This window comes from Brienomyrus brachyistius, chromosome 2 (genome assembly GCF_023856365.1).
Source record: "Brienomyrus brachyistius isolate T26 chromosome 2, BBRACH_0.4, whole genome shotgun sequence".
Lineage (NCBI taxonomy): Eukaryota > Metazoa > Chordata > Actinopteri > Osteoglossiformes > Mormyridae > Brienomyrus > Brienomyrus brachyistius.
This window is the reverse complement of record NC_064534.1, coordinates 40688475-40703521: the sequence shown is the minus strand read 5'-3', so window position 1 is coordinate 40703521 and position 15047 is coordinate 40688475. Positions and strand designations below refer to the sequence as shown.

The 15047-nt window shown below is 44.4% G+C and overlaps 8 non-coding genes and 5 pseudogenes across 8 annotated transcripts; all 13 read right to left on the bottom strand.

Annotated features, from left to right (window-relative positions):
• Positions 1-304: 304 nt before the first annotated feature.
• Positions 305-423, bottom strand: LOC125734098 (5S ribosomal RNA). Its single transcript, XR_007393423.1, has one exon. It is a non-coding gene; the product is annotated as a 5S ribosomal RNA (ribosomal RNA).
• Positions 424-1508: 1085 nt separating this feature from the next.
• LOC125737056 (5S ribosomal RNA) lies at positions 1509-1627 on the bottom strand. The gene has a single exon (XR_007396322.1). It is a non-coding gene; the product is annotated as a 5S ribosomal RNA (ribosomal RNA).
• A 1075-nt stretch (positions 1628-2702) lies between these two features.
• On the bottom strand, positions 2703-2821 carry LOC125735932 (5S ribosomal RNA). The gene has a single exon (XR_007395217.1). It is a non-coding gene; the product is annotated as a 5S ribosomal RNA (ribosomal RNA).
• Positions 2822-3900: 1079 nt separating this feature from the next.
• On the bottom strand, positions 3901-4019 carry LOC125737095 (5S ribosomal RNA). The gene has a single exon (XR_007396362.1). It is a non-coding gene; the product is annotated as a 5S ribosomal RNA (ribosomal RNA).
• A 1080-nt stretch (positions 4020-5099) lies between these two features.
• Positions 5100-5218, bottom strand: LOC125735567 (5S ribosomal RNA). Its single transcript, XR_007394861.1, has one exon. It is a non-coding gene; the product is annotated as a 5S ribosomal RNA (ribosomal RNA).
• A 1081-nt stretch (positions 5219-6299) lies between these two features.
• Positions 6300-6418, bottom strand: LOC125735566 (5S ribosomal RNA). Its single transcript, XR_007394860.1, has one exon. It is a non-coding gene; the product is annotated as a 5S ribosomal RNA (ribosomal RNA).
• Positions 6419-7497: 1079 nt separating this feature from the next.
• On the bottom strand, positions 7498-7616 carry LOC125731960 (5S ribosomal RNA; annotated as a pseudogene).
• A 1075-nt stretch (positions 7617-8691) lies between these two features.
• Positions 8692-8810, bottom strand: LOC125731701 (5S ribosomal RNA; annotated as a pseudogene).
• A 1074-nt stretch (positions 8811-9884) lies between these two features.
• LOC125731403 (5S ribosomal RNA) lies at positions 9885-10003 on the bottom strand (annotated as a pseudogene).
• A 1078-nt stretch (positions 10004-11081) lies between these two features.
• On the bottom strand, positions 11082-11190 carry LOC125732174 (5S ribosomal RNA; annotated as a pseudogene).
• Positions 11191-12243: 1053 nt separating this feature from the next.
• Positions 12244-12362, bottom strand: LOC125730968 (5S ribosomal RNA). Its single transcript, XR_007391261.1, has one exon. It is a non-coding gene; the product is annotated as a 5S ribosomal RNA (ribosomal RNA).
• Positions 12363-13438: 1076 nt separating this feature from the next.
• LOC125731717 (5S ribosomal RNA) lies at positions 13439-13558 on the bottom strand (annotated as a pseudogene).
• Positions 13559-14631: 1073 nt separating this feature from the next.
• Positions 14632-14750, bottom strand: LOC125736267 (5S ribosomal RNA). Its single transcript, XR_007395550.1, has one exon. It is a non-coding gene; the product is annotated as a 5S ribosomal RNA (ribosomal RNA).
• Positions 14751-15047: the final 297 nt, after the last annotated feature.

The following is a 15047-nucleotide window of genomic DNA, read 5'->3' as shown; positions in this document are numbered from 1 at the left end:
ACTTTGTTTAAAACTGTGTGTAAAAAGCTGTCTCTTTATCATTAACAATAAGTTGTAAAACGTGAATGGGGAGTGACAGTCTTCAAGTTTGTGAGAAGATCGCGCCCTGGTGGAATAAAGGCACGAAGAGCTTACAGCACCTAGAATTACCAGGCAGTATTTAGAGTAAAACGGTGTGTAAAAGCTGCCTTTATGAAAGAGAGAAAAAAAAAATATATATATAAAATAGTAAAATGGAAGGGGAGTGATAGATTTAAATTAATCGTGAAGTGGAGCGCCCCCTGTATAAAGTAAAAGTGAGAAAAGCTTACAGCACCTGGTATTCCCAGGTGGTCTCCCATCCAAGTACTAACCAGACCCTACCCTGCTTAGCTTCCAAGATCAGACGAGATCGGGCGTGTTCAGGGTGGTATGGCCATAAGCGAGAGACGCTACCAAAAACAGCCCTTTTGCATTACACGCCTCTATACATGCCAGTTGGTCCCATTGGATCCTACTCCTGGTTTTTTTTTTTTTTTTTTATCTGACTCACACTGCAGCCCCACCATCCAATCGGCAACGCCGGACCCACACCAAACATTCACCAAACTACTCAGCCGGCAGCCTACCACAATTATTCCATTCTTTCCGCATCCGCACACTTCCTTCTCTTTAACTCCTTTTCACTTCCGCACAGGTTAATCGCCGCACGTCCCCCGCCAGCAAACATTACTCCTTTGCCTACTGCATGCAGGCTTCTCTTAACGACCCTCTGTTATCAACTCCGCTAACAGCCACAAAATCTCCGCCGCACGAAGCCCACTGGTAGCTGCTGAATCACATGCTTCCCCAAAACGTCGCGCTGTCAGAACACTGGGAGCTACACACACCAACAAGTCCATACTGCAGGCTGCAGCCAGAACAATTTTCTACATTCAAACATCGACGGCCTCTTCTCTCTAAAAGTTCACCAGACCGCTTCTACCACCAGCAAAGAAGTTTCCATCCCTAATTCCTCTGTGATTCCCACTAACCTAAACATTAAGCTGGCATTGAAGGGTGTGAATTACCCCGGCCAATCTGTTCTTTTAAATACAGCTTTTAGCAAGTTTTGAAAGGAGAAGAGCAGAACTTGCTATGCCAATAATATCGAGTCTTCTGTGGCGAAGTGGTTTTTGCATAGAAAACAAAGCGGTCAGTTGAAGAGGAATAATATCAGTACTTTGTTTAAAACTGTGTGTAAAAAGCTGTCTCTTTATCATTAACAATAAGTTGTAAAACGTGAATGGGGAGTGACAGTTTTCAAGTTTGTGAGAAGATCGTGCCCTGGTGGAATAAAGGCACGAACAGCTTACAGCACCTAGAATTACCAGGAAGTATTTAGAGTAAAACGGTGTGTAAAAGCTGCCTTTATGAATGAGAGAAAAATATATATATATATATATATAAAATAGTAAAATGGAAGGGGAGTGATAGATTTAAATTAATCGTGAAGTGGAGCGCCCCCTGTATAAAGTAAAAGTGAGAAAAGCTTACAGCACCTGGTATTCCCAGGAGGTCTCCCATCCAAGTACGAACCAAACCCTAACCTGCTTGGCTTCCGAGATCAGACGAGATCGGGCGTGTTCAGGGTGGTATGGCCGTAAGCGAGAGATGCTACCAAAAACAGCCCTTTTGCATTACACGCCTCTATACATGCCAGTTGGTCCCATTGGATCCTACTAATGTTCTTTTTTTTTTTTTACCTGACTCACACTGCAGCCCCACCATCCAATCGGCAGCGCCGGACCCACACCAAACATTCACCAAACTACTCAGCCGGCAGCCTACCACAATTATTCCATTCTTTCCGCATCCGCACACTTCCTTCTTTTTAACTCCTTTTCACTACCGCACAGGTTAATCGCCGCACGTCCCCCGCCGGCAAACATTACTCCTTTGCCTACTGCATGCAGGCTTCTCTTAACGACCCTCTGTTATCAACTCCGCTAACAGCCACAAAATCTCCGCCGCACGAAGCCCACTGGTAGCTGCTGAATCACATGCTTCCCCAAAACGTCGCGCTTTCAGAACACTGGGAGCTACACACACCAACAAGTCCATACTGCAGGCTGCAGCCAGAACAATTTTCTACATTCAAACATCGACGGCCTCTTCTCTCTAAAAATTCACCAGACCGCTTCTACCACCAGCAAAGAAGTTTCCATCCCTAATTCCTCTGTGATTCCCACTAACCTAAACATTAAGCTGGCATTGAAGGGTGTGAATTACCCTGGCCAATCTGTTCTTTTAAATACAGCTTTTAGCAAGTTTTGAAAGGAGAAGAGCAGAACTTGCTATGCCAATAATATCGAGTCTTCTGTGGCGAAGTGGTTTTTGCATAGAAAACAAAGCGGTCAGTTGAAGAGGAATAATATCAGTACTTTGTTTAAAACTGTGTGTAAAAAGCTGTCTCTTTATCATTAACAATAAGTTGTAAAACGTGAATGGGGAGTGACAGTCTTCAAGTTTGTGAGAAGATCGCGCCCTGGTGGAATAAAGGCACGAACAGCTTACAGCACCTAGAATTACCAGGAAGTATTTAGAGTAAAACGGTTTCTAAAAGCTGGCTTTATGAAAGAGAGAAAAAAAATATATATATAAAATAGTAAAATGGAAGGGGAGTGCTAGATTTATATTAATCGTGAAGTGGAGCGCCCCCTGTATAAAGTAAAAGTGAGAAAAGCTTACAGCACCTGGTATGCCCAGGAGGTCTCCCATCCAAGTACTAACCAGACCCTACCTTGCTTGGCTTCCGAGATCAGATGAGATCGGGCGTGTTCAGGGTGGTATGGCCGTAAGCGAGAGATGCTACCAAAAACAGCCCTTTTGCATTACACGCCTCTATACATGCCAGTTGGTCCCATTGGATCCTACTAATGTTCTTTTTTTTTTTTTATCTGACTCACACTGCAGCCCCACCATCCAATCGGCAGCGCCGGACCCACACCAAACATTCACCAAACTACTCAGCCGGCAGCCTACCACAATTATTCCATTCTTTCCGCATCCGCACACTTCCTTCTTTTTAACTCCTTTTCACTACCGCACAGGTTAATCGCCGCACGTCCCCCGCCGGCAAACATTACGCCTTTGCCTACTGCATGCAGGCTTCTCTTAACAACCCTCTGTTATCAACTCCGCTAACAGCCACAAAATCTCCGCCGCACGAAGCCCACTGGTAGCTGCTGAATCACATGCTTCCCCAAAACGTCGCGCTGTCAGAACACTGGGAGCTACACACACCAACAAGTCCATACTACAGGCTGCAGCCAGAACAATTTTCTACATTCAAACATCGACGGCCTCTTCTCTCTAAAAATTCAGCAGACCGCTTCTACCACCAGCAAAGAAGTTTCCATCCCTAATTCCTCTGTGATTCCCACTAACCTAAACATTAAGCTGGCATTGAAGGGTGTGAATTACCCCGGCCAATCTGTTCTTTTAAATACAGCTTTTAGCAAGTTTTGAAAGGAGAAGAGCAGAACTTGCTATGCCAATAATATCGAGTCTTCTGTGGCGAAGTGGTTTTTGCATAGAAAACAAAGCGGTCAGTTGAAGAGGAATAATATCAGTACTTTGTTTAAAACTGTATGTAAAAAGCTGTCTCTTTATCATTAACAATAAGTTGTAAAACGTGAATGGGGAGTGACAGTCTTCAAGTTTGTGAGAAGATCGCGCCCTGGTGGAATAAAGGCACGAACAGCTTACAGCACCTAGAATTACCAGGAAGTATTTAGAGTAAAACGGTTTCTAAAAGCTGCCTTTATGAATGAGAGAAAAAAAAAATATATATATATAAAATAGTAAAATGGAAGGGGAGTGATAGATTTAAATTAATCGTGAAGTGGAGCGCCCCCTGTATAAAGTAAAAGTGAGAAAAGCTTACAGCACCTGGTATTCCCAGGTGGACTCCCATCCAAGTACTAACCAGACCCTAACCTGCTTAGCTTCCGAGATCAGACGAGATCGGGCCTGTTCAGGGTGGTATGGCCGTAAGCGAGAGATGCTACCAAAAACAGCCCTTTTGCATTACACGCGTCTATACATGCCAGTTAGTCCCATTGGATCCTACTCCTGTTTTTTTTTTTTTTTACCTGACTCACACTGCAGCCCCACCATCCAATCGGCAGCGCCGGACCCACACCAAACATTCACCAAACTACTCAGCCGGCAGCCTACCACAATTATTCCATTCTTTCCGCATCCGCACACTTCCTTCTTTTTAACTCCTTTTCACTACCGCACAGGTTAATCGCCGCACGTCCCCCGCCGGCAAACATTACTCCTTTGTATACTGCATGTAGGCTTCTCTTAACGACCCTCTGTTATCAACTCCGCTAACAGCCACAAAATCTCCGCCGCACGAAGCCCACTGGTAGCTGCTGAATCACATGCTTCCCCAAAACGTCGCACTGTCAGAACACTGGGAGCTACACACACCAACAAGTCCATACTGCAGGCTGCAGCCAGAACAATTTTCTACATTCAAACATCGACGGCCTCTTCTCTCTAAAAATTCACCAGACCGCTTCTACCACCAGCAAAGAAGTTTCCATCCCTAATTCCTCTGTGATTCCCACTAACCTAAACATTAAGCTGGCATTGAAGGGTGTGAATTACCCCGGCCAATCTGTTCTTTTAAATACAGCTTTTAGCAAGTTTTGAAAGGAGAAGAGCAGAACTTGCTATGCCAATAATATCGAGTATTCTGTGGCGAAGTGGTTTGTGCATAGAAAACAAAGCGGTCAGTTGAAGAGGAAAAATATCAGTACTTTGTTTAAAACTGTGTGTAAAAAGCTGTCTCTTTATCATTAACAATAAGTTGTAAAACGTGAATGGGGAGTGACAGTCTTCAAGTTTGTGAGAAGATCGCGCCCTGGTGGAATAAAGGCACGAACAGCTTACAGCACCTAGAATTACCAGGAAGTATTTAGAGTAAAACGGTTTCTAAAAGCTGCCTTTATGAATGAGAGAAAAAAAAAAAATATATATATATAAAATAGTAAAATGGAAGGGGAGTGATAGATTTAAATTAATCGTGAAGTGGAGCGCCCCCTGTATAAAGTAAAAGTGAGAAAGGCTTACAGCGCCTGGTATTCCCAGGAGGTCTCCCATCCAAGTACTAACCAAAACCTACCCTGCTTGGCTTCCGAGATCAGACGAGATCGGGCGTGTTCAGGGTGGTATGGCCGTAAGCGAGAGATGCTACCAAAAACAGCCCTTTTGCATTACACGCGTCTATACATGCCAGTTAGTCCCATTGGATCCTACTCCTGGTTTTTTTTTTTTTTTTATCTGACTCACACTGCAGCCCCACCATCCAATCGGCAGCGCCGGACCCACACCAAACATTCACCAAACTACTCAGCCGGCAGCCTACCACAATTATTCCATTCTTTCCGCATCCGCACACTTCCTTCTTTTTAACTCCTTTTCACTACCGCACAGGTTAATCGCCGCATGTCCCCCGCCGGCAAACATTACTCCTTTGCCTACTGCATGCAGGCTTCTCTTAACGACCCTCTGTTATCAACTCCGCTAACAGCCACAAAATCTCCGCCGCACGAAGCCCACTGGTAGCTGCTGAATCACATGCTTCCCCAAAACGTCACGCTGTCAGAACACTGGGAGCTACACACACCAACAAGTCCATACTGCAGGCTGCAGCCAGAACAATTTTCTACATTCAAACATCGACGGCCTCTTCTCTCTAAAAATTCACCAGACCGCTTCTACCACCAGCAAAGAAGTTTCCATCCCTAATTCCTCTGTGATTCCCACTAACCTAAACATTAAGCTGGCATTGAAGGGTGTGAATTACCCCGGCCAATCTGTTCTTTTAAATACAGCTTTTAGCAAGTTTTGAAAGGAGAAGAGCAGAACTTGCTATGCCAATAATATCGAGTATTCTGTGGCGAAGTGGTTTGTGCATAGAAAACAAAGCGGTCAGTTGAAGAGGAAAAATATCAGTACTTTGTTTAAAACTGTGTGTAAAAAGCTGTCTCTTTATCATTAACAATAAGTTGTAAAACGTGAATGGGGAGTGACAGTCTTCAAGTTTGTGAGAAGATCGCGCCCTGGTGGAATAAAGGCACGAACAGCTTACAGCACCTAGAATTACCAGGAAGTATTTAGAGTAAAACGGTTTCTAAAAGCTGCCTTTATGAATGAGAGAAAAAAAAAAATATATATGTATAAAATAGTAAAATGGAAGGGGAGTGATAGATTTAAATTAATCGTGAAGTGGAGCGCCCCCTGTATAAAGTAAAAGTGAGAAAGGCTTACAGCGCCTGGTATTCCCAGGAGGTCTCCCATCCAAGTACTAACCAAAACCTACCCTGCTTGGCTTCCGAGATCAGACGAGATCGGGCGTGTTCAGGGTGGTATGGCCGTAAGCGAGAGATGCTACCAAAAACAGCCCTTTTGCATTACACGCGTCTATACATGCCAGTTAGTCCCATTGGATCCTACTCCTGGTTTTTTTTTTTTTTTTATCTGACTCACACTGCAGCCCCACCATCCAATCGGCAGCGCCGGACCCACACCAAACATTCACCAAACTACTCAGCCGGCAGCCTACCACAATTATTCCATTCTTTCCGCATCCGCACACTTCCTTCTTTTTAACTCCTTTTCACTACCGCACAGGTTAATCGCCGCATGTCCCCCGCCGGCAAACATTACTCCTTTGCCTACTGCATGCAGGCTTCTCTTAACGACCCTCTGTTATCAACTCCGCTAACAGCCACAAAATCTCCGCCGCACGAAGCCCACTGGTAGCTGCTGAATCACATGCTTCCCCAAAACGTCACGCTGTCAGAACACTGGGAGCTACACACACCAACAAGTCCATACTGCAGGCTGCAGCCAGAACAATTTTCTACATTCAAACATCGACGGCCTCTTCTCTCTAAAAATTCACCAGACCGCTTCTACCACCAGCAAAGAAGTTTCCATCCCTAATTCCTCTGTGATTCCCACTAACCTAAACATTAAGCTGGCATTGAAGGGTGTGAATTACCCCGGCCAATCTGTTCTTTTAAATACAGCTTTTAGCAAGTTTTGAAAGGAGAAGAGCAGAACTTGCTATGCCAATAATATCGAGTCTTCTGTGGCGAAGTGGTTTTTGCATAGAAAACAAAGCGGTCAGTTGAAGAGGAATAATATCAGTACTTTGTTTAAAACTGTGTGTAAAAAGCTGTCTATTTATCATTAACAATAAGTTGTAAAACGTGAATGGGGAGTGACAGTCTTCAAGTTTGTGAGAAGATCGCGCCCTGGTGGAATAAAGGCACGAACAGCTTACAGCACCTAGAATTACCAGGAAGTATTTAGAGTAAAACGGTTTCTAAAAGCTGCCTTTATGAATGAGAGAAAAATATATATATATATATAAAATAGTAAAATGGAAGGGGAGTGATAGATTTAAATTAATCGTGAAGTGGAGCGCCCCCTGTATAAAGTAAAAGTGAGAAAAGCTTACAGCACCTGGAACTCCCAGGTGGTCTCCCATCCAAGTACTAACCAGACCCTACACTGCTTAGCTTCCGAGATCAGACAAGATAGGACGTGTTCAGGGTGGTATGTCCGTAAGCGAGAGATGATATCAAAAACAGCCCTTTTGCATTACACGCGTCTATACATGCCACTTAGTCCCATTGGATCCTACTCCTGTTTTTTTTTTTTTATCTGACTCACACTGCAGCACCACCATCCAATCGGCAGCGCCGGACCCACACCAAACATTCACCAAACTACTCAGCCGGCAGCCTACCACAATTATTCCATTCTTTCCGCATCCGCACACTTCCTTCTTTTTAACTCCTTTTCACTACCGCACAGGTTAATCGCCGCACGTCCCCCGCCGGCAAACATTACTCCTTTGCCTACTGCATGCAGGCTTCTCTTAACGACCCTCTGTTATCAACTCCGCTAACAGCCACAAAATCTCCGCCGCACGAAACCCACTGGTAGCTGCTGAATCACATGCTTCCCCAAAACGTCACGCTGTCAGAACACTGGGAGCTACACACACCAACAAGTCTATACTGCAGGCTGCAGCCAGAACAATTTTCTACATTCAAACATCGACGGCCTCTTCTCTCTAAAAATTCACCAGACCGCTTCTACCACCAGCAAAGAAGTTTCCATCCCTAATTCCTCTGTGACTCCCACTAACCTAAACATTAAGCTGGCATTGAAGGGTGTGAATTACCCCGGCCAATCTGTTCTTTTAAATACAGCTTTTAGCAAGTTTTGAAAGGAGAAGAGCAGAACTTGCTATGCCAATAAAATCGAGTCTTCTGTGGCGAAGTGGTTTTTGCATAGAAAACAAAGCGGTCAGTTGAAGAGGAATAATATCAGTACTTTGTTTAAAACTGTGTGTAAAAAGCTGTCTCTTTATCATTAACAATAAGTTGTAAAACGTGAATGGGGAGTGACAGTCTTCAAGTTTGTGAGAAGATCGCGCCCTGGTGGAATAAAGGCACGAACAGCTTACAGCACCTAGAATTACCAGGAAGTATTTAGAGTAAAACGGTTTCTAAAAGCTGCCTTTATGAATGAGAGAAAAAAATATATATATATATAAAATAGTAAAATGGAAGGGGAGTGATAGATTTAAATTAATCGTGAAGTGGAGCGCCCCCTGTATAAAGTAAAAGTGAGAAAAGCTTACAGCACCTGGTATTCCCAGGTGGTCTTCCATCCAAGTACTAACCAGACCCTACCCTGATTGGCTTCCGAGATCAGATGAGATCAGGCGTGTTCAGGCGGGCATGGCCATAAGCGAGAGATGCTACCAAAAACAGCCCTTTTGCATTACACGCCTCTATACATGCCAGTTGGTCCCATTGGATCCTACTAATGTTTTTTTTTTTTTTTATCTGACTCACACTGCAGCCCCACCATCCAATCGGCAACGCCGGACCCACACCAAACATTCACCAAACTACTCAGCCGGCAGCCTACCACAATTATTCCATTCTTTCCGCATCCGCACACTTCCTTCTTTTTAACTCCTTTTCACTACCGCACAAGTTAATCGCCGCACGTCCCCCGCCGGCAAACATTACTCCTTTGCCTACTGCATGCAGGCTTCTCTTAACGACCCTCTGTTATCAACTCCGCTAACAGCCACAAAATCTCCGCCGCACGAAGCCCACTGGTAGCTGCTGAATCACATGCTTCCCCAAAACGTCGCGCTGTCAGAACACTGGGAGCTACACACACCAACAAGTCCATACTGCAGGCTACAGCCAGAACAATTTTCTACATTCAAACATCGACGGCCTCTTCTCTCTAAAAATTCACCAGACCGCTTCTACCACCAGCAAAGAAGTTTCCATCCCTAATTCCTCTGTGATTCCCACTAACCTAAACATTAAGCTGGCATTGAAGGGTGTGAATTACCCCGGCCAATCTGTTCTTTTAAATACAGCTTTTAGTAAGTTTTGAAAGGAGAAGAGCAGAACTTGCTATGCCAATAATATCGAGTCTTCTGTGGCGAAGTGGTTTTTGCATAGAAAACAAAGCGGTCAGTTGAAGAGGAATAATATCAGTACTTTGTTTAAAACTGTGTGTAAAAAGCTGTCTCTTTATCATTAACAATAAGTTGTAAAACGTGAATGGGGAGTGACAGTCTTCAAGTTTGTGAGAAGATCGCGCCCTGGTGGAATAAAGGCACGAACAGCTTACAGCACCTAGAATTACCAGGAAGTATTTAGAGTAAAACGGTTTCTATAAGCTGGCTTTATGAAAGAGAGAAAAAAAATATATATATAAAATAGTAAAATGGAAGGGGAGTGCTAGATTTAAATTAATCGTGAAGTGGAGCGCCCCCTGTATAAAGTAAAAGTGAGAAAAGCTTACAGCACCTGGTATTCCCAGGAGGTCTCCCATCCAAGTACTAATCAGACCCTACCCTGATTGGCTTCCGAGATCAGATGAGATCAGGCGTGTTCAGGCGGGCATGGCCATAAGCGAGAGATGCTACCAAAAACAGCCCTTTTGCATTACACGCCTCTATACATGCCAGGTGGTCCCATTGGATCCTACTAATGTTTTTTTTTTTTTTTATCTGACTCACACTGCAGCCCCACCATCTAATCGGCAACGCCGGACCCACACCAAACATTCACCAAACTACTCAGCCGGCAGCCTACCACAATTATTCCATTCTTTCCGCATCCGCACACTTCCTTCTTTTTAACTCCTTTTCACTACCGCACAAGTTAATCGCCGCACGTCCCCCGCCGGCAAACATTACTCCTTTGCCTACTGCATGCAGGCTTCTCTTAACGACCCTCTGTTATCAACTCCGCTAACAGCCACAAAATCTCCGCCGCACGAAGCCCACTGGTAGCTGCTGAATCACATGCTTCCCCAAAACGTCGCGCTGTCAGAACACTGGGAGCTACACACACCAACAAGTCCATACTGCAGGCTACAGCCAGAACAATTTTCTACATTCAAACATCGACGGCCTCTTCTCTCTAAAAATTCACCAGACCGCTTCTACCACCAGCAAAGAAGTTTCCATCCCTAATTCCTCTGTGATTCCCACTAACCTAAACATTAAGCTGGCATTGAAGGGTGTAAATTACCCCGGCCAATCTGTTCTTTTAAATACAGCTTTTAGCAAGTTTTGAAAGGAGAAGAGCAGAACTTGCTATGCCAATAATATCGAGTCTTCTGTGGCAAAGTGGTTTTTGCATAGAAAACAAAGCGGTCAGTTGAAGAGGAATAATGTCAGTACTTTGTTTAAAACTGTGTGTAAAAAGCTGTCTCTTTATCATTAACAATAAGTTGTAAAACGTGAATGGGGAGTGACAGTCTTCAAGTTTGTGAGAAGATCGCGCCCTGGTGGAATAAAGGCACGAACAGCTTACAGCACCTAGAATTACCAGGAAGTATTTAGAGTAAAACGGTTTCTAAAAGCTGCCTTTATGAATGAGAGAAAAAAAAAATATATATATATAAAATAGTAAAATGGAAGGGGAGTGATAGATTTAAATTCATCGTGAAGTGGAGCGCCCCCTGTATAAAGTAAAAGTGAGAAAAGCTTACAGCACCTGGGATTCCCCGGAAGTCTCCCATCCATGTACTAACCAGACCCTACCCTGCTTAGCTTCCAAGATCAGGCGTGTTCAGGGTGGTATGGCCATAAGCGTGAGACGCTACCAAAAACAGCCCTTTTGCATTACACGCGTCTATACATGCCAGTTAGTCCCATTGGATTCTACTCCTGTTTTTTTTTTTTTTATCTGACTCACACTGCAGCACCACCATCCAATCGGCAGCGCCGGACCCACACCAAACATTCACCAAACTACTCAGCCGGCAGCCTACCACAATTATTCCATTCTTTCCGCATCCGCACACTTCCTTCTTTTTAACTCCTTTTCACTACCGCACAGGTTAATCGCCGCACGTCCCCTGCCGGCAAACATTACTCCTTTGCCTACTGCATGCAGGCTTCTCTTAACGACCCTCTGTTATTAACTCCGCTAACAGCCACAAAATCTCCGCCGCACGAAGCCCACTGGTAGCTGCTGAATCACATGCTTCCCCAAAACGTCACGCTGTCAGAACACTGGGAGCTACACACACCAACAAGTCCATAATGCAGGCTGCAGCCAGAACAATTTTCTACATTCAAACATCGACGGCCTCTTCTCTCTAAAAATTCACCAGACCGCTTCTACCACCAGCAAAGAAGTTTCCATCCCTAATTCCTTTGTGATTCCCACTAACCTAAACATTAAGCTGGCATTGAAGGGTGTGAATTACCCCGGCCAATCTGTTCTTTTAAATACAGCTTTTAGCAAGTTTTGAAAGGAGAAGAGCAGAACTTGCTATGCCAATAATATCGAGTCTTCTGTGGCGAAGTGGTTTTTGCATAGAAAACAAAGCGGAGGAATAATATCAGTACTTTGTTTAAAACTGTGTGTAAAAAGCTGTCTCTTTATCATTAACAATAAGTTGTAAAACGTGAATGGGGAGTGACAGTCTTCAAGTTTGTGAGAAGATCGCGCCCTGGTGGAATAAAGGCACGAACAGCTTACAGCACCTAGAATTACCAGGCAGTATTTAGAGTAAAACGTGTGTAAAAGCTGCCTTAATGAATGAGAGAAAAAAGAAATATATAAAATAGTAAGGGGAGTGATAGATTTAAATTAATCGTGAGGTGGAGTGCCCCCTGTATAAAGTAAAAGTGAGAAAAGCTTACAGCACGTGGTATTCCCAGGCAGTCACCCATCCAAGTACTAACCAGACCCTACCCCACTTAGCTTCCGAGATCAGACGAGATCGGGCGTGTTCAGGGTGGTATGGCCATAAACGAGAGCCGCGAACAAAAACAGCCCTTTTGCATTACACGCCTCTATACATGCCAGTTAGTCCCATTGGATCCTACTCCTGTTTTTTTTTTTTATCTGACTCACACTGCAGCCCCACCAGCCAATTGGCAGCGCCGGACCCACACCAAACATTCACCAAACTACTCAGCCGGCAGCCTACCACAATTATTCCATTCTTTCCGCATCCGCACACTTCCTTCTCTTTAACTCCTTTTCACTACCGCACAGGTTAATCGCCGCACGTCCCCCGCCAGCAAACATTACTCCTTTGCCTACCGCATGCAGGCTTCTCTTAACGACCCTCTGTTATCAACTCCGCTAACAGCCACAAAATCTCCGCCGCACGAAGCCCACTGGTAGCTGTTGAATCACATGCTTCCCCAAAACGTCGCGCTGTCAGAACACTGGGAGCTACACACGCCAACAAGTCCATACTGCAGGCTGCAGCCAGAACAATTTTCTACATTCAAACATCGACGGCCTCTTCTCTCTAAAAATTCACCAGAACGCTTCTACAACCAGCAAAGAAGTTTCCATCCCTAATTCCTCTGTGATTCCCACCAACCTAAACATTAATCTGGCATTGAAGGATGTGAATTACCCCGGCCAGCCTGCTCTTTTAAATACAGCTTTTAGCGAGTTTTGAAAGGAGGAGAAGAGCAGACCTTGCTATGCCAATAATATCGAGTCTTCTATGGTGAAGTGGTTTTTGCATAGAAAACAAAGCGGTGAGTTGAAGAGGAATTATATCAGTACTTTGTTTAAAACTGTGTGTAAAAAGCTGTCTCTTTATCATTAACAATAAGTTGTAAAACGTGAATGGGGAGTGACAGTCTTCAAGTTTGTGAGAAGATCGCGTCCTGGTGGAATAAAGGCACGAACAGCTTACAGCACCTAGAATTGCCAGGCAGTATTTAGAGTAAAACGGTTTCTAAAAGCTGCCTTTATGAAAGAGAGAAAAAAAATATATATATATAAAATAGTAAAATGGAAGGGGAGTGATAGATTTAAATTAATCGTGAAGTGGAGCGCCCCCTGTATAAAGTAAAAGTGAGAAAAGCTTACGGCACCTGGTATTTCCAGGTGGTCTTCCTTCCAAGTACTAACCAGACCTTACCCTGCTTAGCTTACCGAGATCGGACGAGATCGGGTGTGTTCAGGGTGGTACGGCCGTAAGCGAGAGACACTACCAAAAACAGCTCTTTTGCATTACACGCGTCTATACATGCCAGTTAGTCCCATTGGATCCTACACCTGTTTTTTTTTTTTTATCTGACTCACACTGCAGCCCCACCATCCAATTGGCAGCGCCGGACCCACACCAAACATTCACCAAACTACTCAGCCGGCAGCCTACCACAATTATTCCATTCTTTCCGCATCCGCACACTTCCTTCTCTTTAACTCCTTTTCACTACCGCACAGGTTAATCGCCGCACGTCCCCCGCCAGCAAACATTACTCCTTTGCCTACCGCATGCAGGCTTCTCTTAACGACCCTCTGTTATCAACTCCGCTAACAGCCACAAAATCTCCGCCGCACGAAGCCCACTGGTAGCTGTTGAATCACATGCTTCCCCAAAACGTCGCGCTGTCAGAACACTGGGAGCTACACACGCCATCAAGTCCATACTGCAGGCTGCAGCCAGAACAATTTTCTACATTCAAACATCGGCGGCCTCTTCTCTCTAAAAATTCACCAGACCGCTTCTACCACCAGCAAAGAAGTTTCCATCCCTAATTCCTCTGTGATTCCCACTAACCTAAACATTAAGCTGGCATTGAAGGGTGTGAATTACCCCGGCCAATCTGTTCTTTTAAATACAGCTTTTAGCAAGTTTTGAAAGGAGAAGAGCAGAACTTGCTATGCCAATAATATCGAGTCTTCTGTGGTGAAGTGGTTTTTGCATAGAAAACAAAGCGGTGAGTTGAAGAGGAATTATATCAGTACTTTGTTTAAAACTGTGTGTAAAAAGCTGTCTCTTTGTTATTAACAATAAGTTGTAAAACTTGAATGGGGAGTGACAGTCTTCAAGTTTGTGAGAAGATCGCGCCCTGGTGGAATAAAGGCACGAACAGCTTACAGCAGCTAGAATTACCAGGCAGTATTTAGAGTAAAACGGTTTCTAAAAGCTGCCTTTATGAATGAGAGAAAAAAAAATATATATATAAAATAGTAAAATGGAAGGGGAGTGATAGATTTAAATTAATCGTGAAGTGGAGCGCCCCCTGTATAAAGTAAAAGTGAGAAAAGCTTACAGCACCTGGTATTCCCAGGTGGCCTCCCATCCAAGTACTAACCAGACCCTACCTTGCTTAGCTTCCGAGATCAGACGAGATCGGGCGTGTTTAGGGTGGTATGGCCGTAAGCAAGAGCTGCTAACAAAAACAGCCCTTTTGTGTTACACGCCTCTATACATGCCAGTTAGTCCCATTGTATCCTACTCCTGGTTTTTTTTTTTTTTTTATCTGACTCACACTGCAGCCCCACCATCCAATCGGCAGTGCTGGACCCACACCAAACATTCACCAAACTACTCAGCTGGCAGCCTACCACAATTATTCCATTCTTTCCGCATCCACACACTTCCTTCTCTTTAAGTCCTTTTCACTACCGCACAGGTTAATCGCCGCATGTCCCCCTCCGGCAAACATTACTCCTTTGCCT